General features: G+C 30.4%; 1 pseudogene; it reads right to left on the reverse strand.

The window, feature by feature from the left end:
- Nucleotides 1-6,747: 6,747 nt before the first annotated feature.
- The window catches only part of LOC101494297 (7-deoxyloganetin glucosyltransferase-like), a 14,237-nt pseudogene continuing 8,486 nt past the window's right edge, over nt 6,748-12,498 (reverse strand).

Here is a 12,498-nt window from a genome sequence, read left to right on the forward strand (position 1 = left end):
TGAAAACATGTACTTACTATATGAGTTTATTAGGTTGGATGGAATGAGAGTGGTCAGCCAATTGACTCCAACAGTTCCATGTTTGTAAGTTATATTGGGGCTGTTGTTAGTCAGAATATCCCCATCACAATTGACGATTGGAGAGATAAGGCGTGGAAGGATGCGAAAGATATAATGTGGAATGATATACAAGTAAGTTTTTTGATCCACTTTTTTGTTACTTATAATTTTTTTCGTTGAAATACTTTACTCAAACTATATCTTTATTTCCGTTTGCAGACTGCTTTTGCTGTTGACGAGGTGAGAAAGGCTTACGTGTTGAGAGTAGTCGGGAAAATACACTGGAGTTTTAGATCTCACCTCTCAAATTTCTATCTAAAAGACTGTGAAGGAAATATAAATGTTGAAGCTCCAAAAATATATAAACATTATATATCAAATGAAGAATGGAGCGCATTTGTAGCAAAACATTCAGACCCCGTGTTTGTGGTAAGTGATTAATTTATTAGCATTTGTGTTTTATTATTCATATTCATAGAGTATTTTAAATTTTTACACGATTTTTATTTTTTTTTATATAGAATATAAGAAAGGCAAATCGTGAGAGGGCAAAAAATCCGACGCACCCAAACAAAAAAGCTCGTATGGGATATGCACGTCTAGAGCAAAAACTTGTAAGTAATTAAACATCACTTTTATATAATGTGGTACATTATAAACTATGGTTTCTAACTAATATTTTGTTTATGATCTTAACGAATAGCTACAAGACACCTAATCCGATCAACCGTTGGGTTGTCATATCTTGTGGAAGGAAGCTCGTGTAAATAAAGATGGAGTGGTTGATAACGAAAATGTTTAAAAACTAATAGAACTTTGTGTAAGTATATTATCACTTTAATATTTTTTAATATTGTATTTTAAAAATGATATTGAACTTATCTTTTTAATCCTACGTGTATTTTAGGAAAATCTCAAACAAAGTTCGGAAAATCAAGAGGACAACAAAGCTAGTTGCAGGGACATTCTCGGTAAAGTGTTTAATGTTCCTGAATATTCCGGTCGCGTGAGGGGGAAAGGATTTGACGTAACTCCTAAAAGCTATTTTTCACAAGAGAAGCGCCAAAATCCATCTAGTGAGAAAGTATTAGAGAAGCTCAAATTCCTATCAGATCAAGTGGCACTCTTGGTGAAGACGAATAAAGACAAGCAACTTCCGGATCAGCTCCAACATGAAATACAAATGAAGAGTGAAAACACGAGTTGCAACATTGGTCTCAAAAGTCTTCCTGACGTAATTAATTACTTAATAAAATAAGAAATTCATTCAACCTAATTGTTTCACATACTTATGTATTAACCGTTGATTTAGGGTGTTACTCCTTGCGTGTTGTACTTATCCTCCTCTACTCATCACAAGATCGGAAAAGGAACATTGTACAATATATATAAATAATGTGTTTGTTAATGCTATAATAATCACATTTATTTATTCGATAGTGCTTCACAAGTTTTTCGAGCTCAAAGAGGTGCTACAGTGTCGAAGCAAAAGTCAAATAACATCACATGGATTCCAATAAAGGTTTGAAATATATGTCTTTAAAATTTCATTTACAATCAATGTACAAATATTTATTGACTTATATGTTTTATTTTATAGTGCCCTCGTCAAACTAACAACATCGATTGTGGGTACTATATATTGCGATTCATGAAGGAGATTGTTGATATGAATCAAACTATAATCTCAGAAACGGTACGGTATTTTCATTATTTGATTTTCATATATAAACTATGTATATATTTGATTCTAACTTATTTATGTTCAATTTTTATATTGCACAGTACTTTGACAATTCCAGTCCAACATACTCTAAAAGAGATCTAATTGAAATAAAGGAAGACTGGTGTCAGTATGTGATTGAAATGAAAATTATTTGATTTGCTGGGAAATGGCATGCTGCAAGGGATAGTTATATGAATATATGGTAGTTCTGTTATGTGTAGTTCTGATAGATATATGGTTATGAATATGGCACAATTGAAAAGTTGTGAATATGTAGTTATATGAATATGTATATAGTTTTGTGCTGTTGTCAATATGTGAATGTGTATATGAATATGTTGTGAACTGATTGTGTAAATATGTAAAGTTATATAGTTTTGTTGTTGTGTACTGATTGTGAAATGATTGTGTGAACTGATTCTAGATGAAAATTATTTTGAAAAAAAAAATTAAAACACAGCGCTTTCTAAAAAATGCCATAAAAAACCAAAAAGTGCTTTTTAAAATTCTATTACAACGTTTTTTTAATAAAACTAAAATAAGAATGCACCTTTTACAATGCTTTTTTGAAAAAGCGTTGTAATATAGGTGCATAATAATGCATCTATTGAATGCAACATTTACAGCGCTTTTACAAAAAAAACATTGTAATAGGTGCATAATAATGCATATATTGAATGTGTAACACCCCGTTTTTCAAAGCGTGAGTGTATTTTTTTTTTCAAAAGGAATTAAAATAAAACAGGAAAATAAATAAGGTAACACACGTTTGGATAAATATTTAAGTCGTAATACAACGACAAATAAGTCAACAGAATTTACGAGCAGCGGAAAAATTCTTAATCCATGAATTCAAAATATATACATAACAAAAGTAGTACAGTCTTCCAGTTTAAAAATAAATGCAACCCCAAAAGAAAGACATCCATTCCCTCTGTGACGACCTAGTCTGATCATTTTACAAAACAACTAAACACCCTGAGTGATCTCCACGCGCCCCGTGAGATCCTCCTAACGTAGCTGCAGTCAAGCGTTCCCATCTCCATTTCCGTCCGTAGGGTACGAACCGGTAGGATCGTCCTGACTCTCATCTGAGGGCAAAGCCCAGATTTCCACAATAATTGTAAAGGTCACCAACCGAAAATAACAGTTAACACATAACATTTAAGTTTTAAATGCTAAAAATAACTTTTCAACTAAGCATGCACCTTATCAGGATTTTCAATATGCGAAAAGTTCATACAATACTTTGCCAATTAAAAATGAAAGCAAAATGAAGTTCTCAATCCCCTAATGAAAACATAACAAATCAAGACATGGATAAGTTAATGAGTAATCAAACATCTAACTCAAACTGAGGATTTTCACTGAGCCAATCGATTGGGAAATCGATTGGGGTGAAGGATTTTAATGAAAACAGAATCCTGGGCTGAAATCAATCGATTGGGAAATCGATTGAGTGAGCACAGAGCCCCCTGGTTTTAAGCCAATCGATTTCCAAATCGATTTGGTCGAATATGGCTGAGTCCCTGACTTAAGGCCCAATCGATTGGGCAATCGATTTCTTAAAGGATTTTTGAAAACTGATTACGAAATCGATTGGCTAATCGATTTTGTCAATTTGGCCAAGCCCCTGTTTACCCATCCAATCGATTGGGAAATCGATTTCCCTGTGTATTCTTTCAAAAATTCATAACTAACTCAATCACATTCATACATAATCTCAAATCCTAACACTTAGCACTGATAACGCAATCGCTACAACATCATTAGTTTCGAAATAGTATTGCAAGCAAACATGTTATCACCAAATTCCAAAACATAACACTTAACATTTATAACACAATTAATACAACATCATGGGTTTCAAAATGGTATTGCAATCCAACATGTTATCACCAAATTCCAAAACATAACACTTAACATTTATAACACAATCAATACAACATCATGGGTTTCAAAATGGTATTGCAATCCAACATGTTATCACCAAATTCCAAAACATAACACTTATAACACAATTACTACACATACCAAATGAACCAACAATTCACAATTTAACAGGGTGTAGTCTCTCACGGACAAACACCTGTGCAGTCTCTCACGGACAAACACAATTCCCTCAGGAACGTAAGTCGTAAACGTACCACCTATCACGGGTCAGTACTGTTTACCGAGGTGCCACCTATCCCGGGTCTGCACAACTTACCAAACGTAAATCGTAAACGTACTGTCTATCACGGACCCGTACCGTTTACCAAGGTGCCACCTATCACGGGTCTGCACGATTTACCAAAACACACATAAGTAAACGAGACATTAAGAGATTCCCCATTCTTAATTCTCATTTAACTTAACGATTCTCAAAAACAAAACATTCAGTAAATAAGTCATTAAGAGATTCCCCATTCTTAATTCTCATTTAACTTAACGATTCTCAAAAACAAAACATTCAGTAAATAAGTCATTAAGAGATTCCCCATTCTTAATACTCATTTACTGAAACGATTTTCAAAAAACAAATATTAAGTAGCCGAGACATTAAGAGATTCCCCATTCTTAATACTCATTTACTGAAACGATTTTCAAAAAACAAATATTAAGTAGCCGAGACATTAAGAGATTCCCCATTCTTAATACTCATTTACTGAAACGATTTTCAAAAAACAAATATTAAGTAGCCGAGACATTAAGAGATTCCCCATTCTTAACGCCCAGTTAACTTAAACGATTTTCAAAAAAACAAATATTAAGTAACCGAGACATTAAGAGATTCCCCATTCTTAACGCCCAGTTAACTTAACAATTTTCAAAACAAAATATTAAGTAACCGAGACATTAAGAGATTCCCCATTCTTAACGCCCAGTTAACTTAAACGATTTTCAAAAAAACAAATATTAAGTAACCGAGACATTAAGAGATTCCCCATTCTCAACGCCCAGTTAACTTAAACGATTTTCAAAAAAACAAATATTAAGTAACCGAGACATTAAGAGATTCCCCATTCTTAACGCCCAGTTAACTTAAACGATTTTCAAAAACAAATATTAAGTAACCGAGACATTAAGAGATTCCCCCTCCTTAACGTCCAGTTAACTTAAACGGTTTTCAAAACAAAATATTAAGTAACCGAGACATTAAGAAATTCCCCGTTCTTAACGCCCAGTTAACTTAAACAATTTTCCAAACAAAATAATAAGTAACCGAGACATTAAGAGATTCCCCATTCTTAATACTCATTTAACTTAATGGTTTTCAAATTTCACACAACACAAACTCAACAAATTCTCACATCAAAACATATCAATTCATTTATTCACAAATCCAACCATACACATATCAAATTTCATCAATATCAATTAAGAGCATGTCAAAAACAACGAACACAAATCGACACAATCCACTACTCAAAACACACAAGTTTCATTTACCCAAAATCTTACACAATGACTTCAAATCCATTTACCACGAACCATTCATCAATATAAACAAAACCTAACTCTAAGGTTTTACCCATAACGCATTAGTTTCGTTTTTCCCCAAATCGATACATTAAACCCTAACAAATTCCTTCCCACACAACCACAGATAAGTCCCTAATGCAAACTAGAAGTTTGGAAGGAGCCCTTACCTCAACGTTAGCTTTAACGCGCGTTTCCGGTACCGCGAGTAATTCCGGTAAAATCTCCGCTCGCAACGCCGCTTCCAAATTAGTTCACTAGCACCGTAGCGTGGTGGTGAGCAACTTTCCCTTCTATCTCTTCGAGAAATGAGGTTTGGATCTAGAAGAAACAGAGGGGTTTGTGTTTGTTCCTTCTAATTTCCTTTCTTTCTATTCTCTCCAAATATATATATATATATATTAAATATAACTTAACAAATATCTCAAAATATCTAGATATTTGTTAAATTACCATTTCACCCGTAACGCATTAAATTCTCCGTAAAGGATTTACCGCACTTAATTTAAATTTATTTATCGACGAGTAATTCTAAACGGTGTCAAAATAACTTTTTGATCCTATAAACTCCATAATATTATTAACTTTGGCTAAAAAGCCTCCCAGCCAAAATCCAAAACATATAAAATACATAAAGTGTACTTTAAAATTATGGGTCTTACAGAATGCACCTTTTACAACACTTTTTCCAAAAAACACTCTAAAAGGTGCATAATAATGCATCTATTGAATGCACATTTTACATTGTTTTTTCCAAAAAGCGCTCTAAAAGGTGCATAATAATACATCTATTGAATGCACCTTTTACAACATTTTTCCGTAAAGCGCTATATAATGAGTATAACAAGCGCGCAATATATCTACTTATTTTATAGCGCTAGATACTACAACGCTTATTTTTTTGAAAAAAAACGTTGTAAATGGCTTAAAAAAAGCGTTGTAAAATAGGTATTTTCGCGTAGTAATACATCAAACTTTAATTATTATTTTTGACTAAATCCTTAACATTAAAGGATTAGAATTATGGGTTATAAAATAAAATCTAAAAAAATGGCTTACCATTCCATTTAAACCATTTTGATTACAAAAAGAATTGCATTTACATTGAGTGGAGACTAATAAATAAGGTATAAATTTTTACTTGTATATTTGTTTATGAATGAAAAGCATTTAAATTTAAATTTTTAGAGTAAATATAATTTAGAATCTGTTTCACAATAAAAAAAATCTACAATATCCATACGTTATTAATTGAGTAAAAGTTATATTTTAACACAAATTATTTTGAGCAAAATTATTCATCCATCACACACATTTTATTAAAATTAAATTTACAACGCCCACTTCACAACGTAATAATATATTAATCTTCAATTATTAACAAAAATATTTACACAATCGCACATCTAAATAAAATTTGTTTAAACATATATAATTTTTTTTTATTATTTAATTTATTTTAAAATAAACATTATTTAATTTGTTTTCTAACATTTTTTTATGTGTATTTAAATATTGTGCGACTAGAAAACACTTTCTCCTTATGAAGATGCACACAAACCACAAGTGGGGGCAAATTTGAACTTCTCTCACAAGAGAACACGGTGAATTAGATTCTCAAGATTCACAAATGATGATCCATGTGGTCCTAAAGCAGCAATTTGTGCCAATTTCTTCCATTGCATAGCTTTTTCTTTCATATCTTTACCCTCTTCACCATCCATCAACTCCCTCACAAGTCCCTCTATCTTATCTCTCTTAGCATCTTCAATTTCCAAACCAATCCCCCATTCATTACAACAAAATCGACAATTAGTTTGTTGTTCTGCAAAGAAAGGCCAACATATCATTGGAACACCCCCGCACACACTTTCCAACGTTGAATTCCAACCATTATGTGTCAAAGAACCCCCAATTGATGGATGACCCAACACTTCCTCTTGTGGACACCAACTTGACAATAAACCTCTATCTTTTGTCTCTTCCAAAAACTCTAGAGGCAGAACAGCTTTTTCACCTGCTACAAGATCTGACCTTATGACCCACAAAAAGGGTATTTTACTATTAGCTAATCCCCAAGCAAACTCGATCATTTGTTCACTTGTCATAACAGTGATGCTTCCAAAATTGACATAAACAACATTGTTGGGTTCTTTGCTTTCGAGCCATTCCAAACACTTCGTCTCCTCTTTCCAAAGATTGGAACCAATTGTGTCCAATTCGTTATCAGTGACATCTTTTAAGAGAAAATTTAAGGGACCAACGGAATAGACTGGAGGTAAGTTAGTCGATAAAAATGCTTCTAGAATTGTGCTCTATGGCATCAAACGTGTTCAAAATTATTGCAGAAGCTTTTTGAGATCTCTGACAACATACGGACAAAACATCAAGCATAAGATCATTTGGGTCTGTTGTTCTCATGAAGCTTGGGATATCCTTTAATCGAATTTCTTTTATGCCTGGTACCCAGTCTATGGTAGTTTCCAAATACCCGTTTGTCATATAACTTGAATCTACGTGTAAAACAATTAATTTGCTTCATTAAACATAAAAAACAAATAATATATTAATTCGGCTCTTCAACTTAACTGATTGGATTTAGGATGCACTTTGAATTGCATCTTGATTAAGTGGCCTTGCAACCACTAAACACCTGAAACTCAATGGTTAAAAACTAAAAAAATGTAAAAACATTTAATAGTACTCCTATTTAAAACACATATTCAAATCCTACATAGAAAAACAATTTTGTTACTTACACCCTCATTTTTGCTATTCACACCCCTCAATTTTTTTCATAATAACAACTCATAATAACAAAATGTCTAAAATGTCTTTATCTATAAATAACATTTATAACTCGTACGTGAACTGAATTCAAGAACGCGTACTTGAACTCAATTAACGTATGTTTGCATAAACTCAATTTATTGTACCTATGTGAACTCAATTTAAGAGAAATATAAAGTGATAAAACCGATAAAGTCTTATATAAATTTAACATTATCTCAAAAATATGAATCATAATGTTTAAAATATATTAATTTAATAAATAATCTAATATATAAATATAAATTAAAAAAATGAATCATAATGTTTAAAATTACAAAAATAAAAAATGAGTTGAATCTTTTATTAAATCGCAAAAGGAATATAAATTTATCAAAACAACTAATAATTTCTCTTAGTAATTGCTAGTTCATACAATTTTGAGAGATTTATTGGTTAAAAAATGGGCTAAATACCACTTGTGGTCCCTTAACTTAATTTCAGTTAACGCTTTAGTCCTTTATGTATTTTTTTTCCGATTTTGTCCTTTATTTTAATTTTAAGTGACAATTTGATATTTTATGTTTTAAAATGTCAACAATATTATTCTTATTTTTTGCAAAAATTCAAAAAACTCAAAAAATTTCAAACAAAACTCATAAACTAATTATCATCCTCAATATAATGTAATTTCATCAAATTCATAACTTAAATCTTTAAATAGACTCATATTTTTATCTCCAACAACATCAAATAAAGAATGAAAAATATGAGTTTATTTGAAGATTTGAGTTACAAATTTGATTAAATTTATTTTATATTACACAATATAACTAATTTTATAGATTTTGTTTGAAAATTTTGATAAATTTTTGTAAAAAAAAAAAAGGATAGCATTGTTGACGTTTTAAATGATAAAAGATCAAATTGTCACTTTGTAACACCCCAAATTTTATAATAAACTACTTTATTAATTAAATAGAATTTTAAATAATTAATTTGATGACTAATATTATTTTAGAATACAGGTTGATAAATTTCGTAGCTAATTTTTGTTATATGAATGCTTTCTATGATGTGTTAGTTTGATACATGTTATATTACATGAGCGATATAAATAATACATATTATATTTTGTTATTTGATATATTTTAAAAAAAATTAGTATTTTAGTGTAATATATATTTTAAAGAAAAATATTTTATGCGATTTTACGTATATATACATGTACCCAATTAATGAAATATTTTTATGTGCGCTTGACTTATACTAAGTATGCAGATAGTTATATTTCCATTATTTATAACTATTTTCTATTTTTAATTATTTTTTTATAAATAATTATCTTGATATAGAATTGATATTGTGTTTGATTTCGTTTATTTTTAAATACTTGTTATGGTATTGTGATTTGATATATATTTATTATGATTTAGTAATTAATATAAAATATTGATGTTACATTTATTTATTTTATAATTTTGACCATTTTCTAATATGATGATATTATTATAATGTGAGTATTTTGAGAAATAAGTATAATTGTAGAGATTATTTTAAATGTGAGAGTTTTGATTATTAGTAATATATATTTTTTTATATTGATTATTTTAATTACTCTAATTTATAAAATATTATTAATGTTTGGAAAACTAAAAGGTGTTTGGAGGAATATTAAAAAGGAGATTAAATAATTATTAGTTTTATTTTAACAAAATAAAAATAATAATAGTAAAATATAAATAAAGAGACCAATGGGTTTGACTCTATGAACCCTAATTGTTAATAAAATAAAACAAACAAAAGAAGGGAAGGGAGTTGGAAGGGCAGGCGTAAAGCCAAAGAGGAAACACAACAATAAACCTATCGTTTGACACCGGTGATGTTCCAGAAAACTTTCTCCATTTTCGCCCAAATTTGAAATTCTTTATTTTGCATCGTTCTCCTTCACCGTAAGTCCGATTTGAGTGAAACCAACGCCAAAACGACCGTGTGAAAAGTGGCTATATTATCCACTGATTGGTTTTCTGATTTATGATCGATTGAAGGACAAAGAGTCAAAGAGCAAAGACTGTTTGGGCGTCGAATCATATTCATAGGTGAAAGCGTCGAAATAAGGTAAGGGGGTAATATATTGTGAGATGAACGGGAAAACCGTATTTCCCAACGATTCATCCGGGGCTCGCTACGTATGGCAGTAGCCCTTTGAGGGATAAATTAGTTAATGTGAAAATATGGAAATTGTGAGATTAAAATATAGAATAGAAATATTTGTAGGGTGTTGATTGATTTAATTTGTTTGAATGTGTGGCATTTGATATTATTGTGATATTTGATTTAATTTCGTTAAATGTGTGGCATTTGATATTATTGTGATATTTGATTTAATTTCGTTAAATGTGTGGCATTTGATATTATTGTGATATTTGATTTAATTTCTTTAAATGTGTGGTGTGTGATATTATTGTGATATTGGTTGTTGAATTAATTTTATGCATATGTTTGATTAGATGAGTTTAAATGATGTTATAACAAAAATAGATGTGTTGTGATAATTATATTTAATGATGATAATGTATGATTAATAATGGTGATGTGATAAATTTGTGATGAATATATGTGTTGCTGTATGATTGATGATAGTGATTCTATAAATTGTGATGAGTTTATGTGATGATGATGATGATGTGTGATTAATTATAGTGATGTTATAAATTGTGATGAGAATATTGTGATTTCAATTTGTGTCTGAGATGACGGTATTAATGGAGTATCATATACCAACGAGGGGAGAAAATAAATATTGTGAATTTGTGAAGTGGAGACTATTTTGTCATCATATAGGTAGGGCCTGACAAGCCTAGTGATTCCGGGGAAGTACAACGGAATGAGCCTGATCGTGGCGGTCTACTGTCGAGCCTTAAGGCAAGATTGTTAGACCTTGGAGGTATTCGGGTGGGGAATTCCTAGGTGACTTGGAGGTAGCACTCCAAATGTCGGGAGCTACCACGCAACACACGTTTACCTCGACTGTCACGTATATGTGTCTCGGGTTGAGTTGAGGGATCTATGAGGACAGGGCCAATTTGAATTGTCCGTCCACCGGGATGGTGGCATAGTATCAAGCCTCCTAACCAAGTACTTCAGAGTTAGAATGGTACCACATTGTGAAGTAGAGTCTAAGCTCATGCATAGCATTGCATTTACTTGTGATTGTTTTGTGGTGATTGATGTGTTTCAAAAGTAATAATAATTACTCTTAGATGATTTGATGCATATTATAATGAGATGATTATCTTACTTGAGTGAATTTGATGTTATAATATGATACTATTTACTTAAATATTTTGATATATCATAATGTGATTATGATACGGTCTATTATGATTGTTGCGTGTTCTTCTTACTTATATTATACTATTAACAAGATTTTGAAACTCACCTCCTTCGTTATTTGTGTTTGACTGGCTTGCAATCAGGCCGAGTGGGTTGAGTGTCGATTCAATGTGAGTCAAATGTTAGTCTTGTCAATTGTGTTTTCTTTTGTATTAATTATTTTCATTGTCATGTTTTTTTTCTCTCGTTATATTATTGTGTTAAGTGTTATATGTTTTTGTATTATTATACATTTTTTTGAGATTACTAATTAATTGTTTATTATTTGCTTACTCTCATTGTGTTGTGTCTTCTAAATTCCTACATTAGTGAGTAAATAAACCATGAAATTACTTGTTAAGATTTGAGTTAATTTTAATCGTTGACAAGATTATGTTAGTTACTTGTTGCTTATTGCTTGTCTACCTAACTATGATTTTTGCACTCTTGTTTTATATGAATAGTTGGAAATAATAATTTTGATTGACTAGCTGTATATTTCACCCTTAATCAATTTAAAATATTTAGTTTTCACATGTATCTGTTTAAAGTGTTTGATCTAATAACTAATTGATTGAAACATTGATTTCCATATGAATTATATGTTTAAAAATTTAAGTATTGACTTTTTTATTAGGTACAAATTATTATTATTTTGTTGAAACTCAATTTAGAGAAAAAAAAGATGTTTCCTTATAAACTTTGAGTTATATAGGATATATGTCTCTTACGTTTAAAGTTTTAATGTTGACTAAAAAAATTCTTATTTTTATTTTATGTTGGCTTGTGTTAAGAAAAAAATCGATTTTAAATCGTGAATGTTAACTTTAAATCACTTTAAAGTGTTGATGGTTATATCTAGATGAGTAGAGATTTGATATTGGTGTTGAAAACAATTTAGAATGTTCGTCATGATTTAGATAGTATGAAATTCATATTAGTAGCAAATGTAATTCTTGAATATTAGAGGTTGGTAGAACTTAGAATTTTGTAAAAATGACATTTTGAAGGAGTTAACGTTTACTTATTTTATATGATGAAAATAACTTTTGTTTGAGTTACTCTTGATTATTTTAAAGAAATTAAATTGAGTTGAATTTTTATTG

Source organism: Cicer arietinum, chromosome 2 (assembly GCF_000331145.2).
Source record: "Cicer arietinum cultivar CDC Frontier isolate Library 1 chromosome 2, Cicar.CDCFrontier_v2.0, whole genome shotgun sequence".
NCBI classification, from domain to species: Eukaryota; Viridiplantae; Streptophyta; class Magnoliopsida; order Fabales; family Fabaceae; genus Cicer; species Cicer arietinum.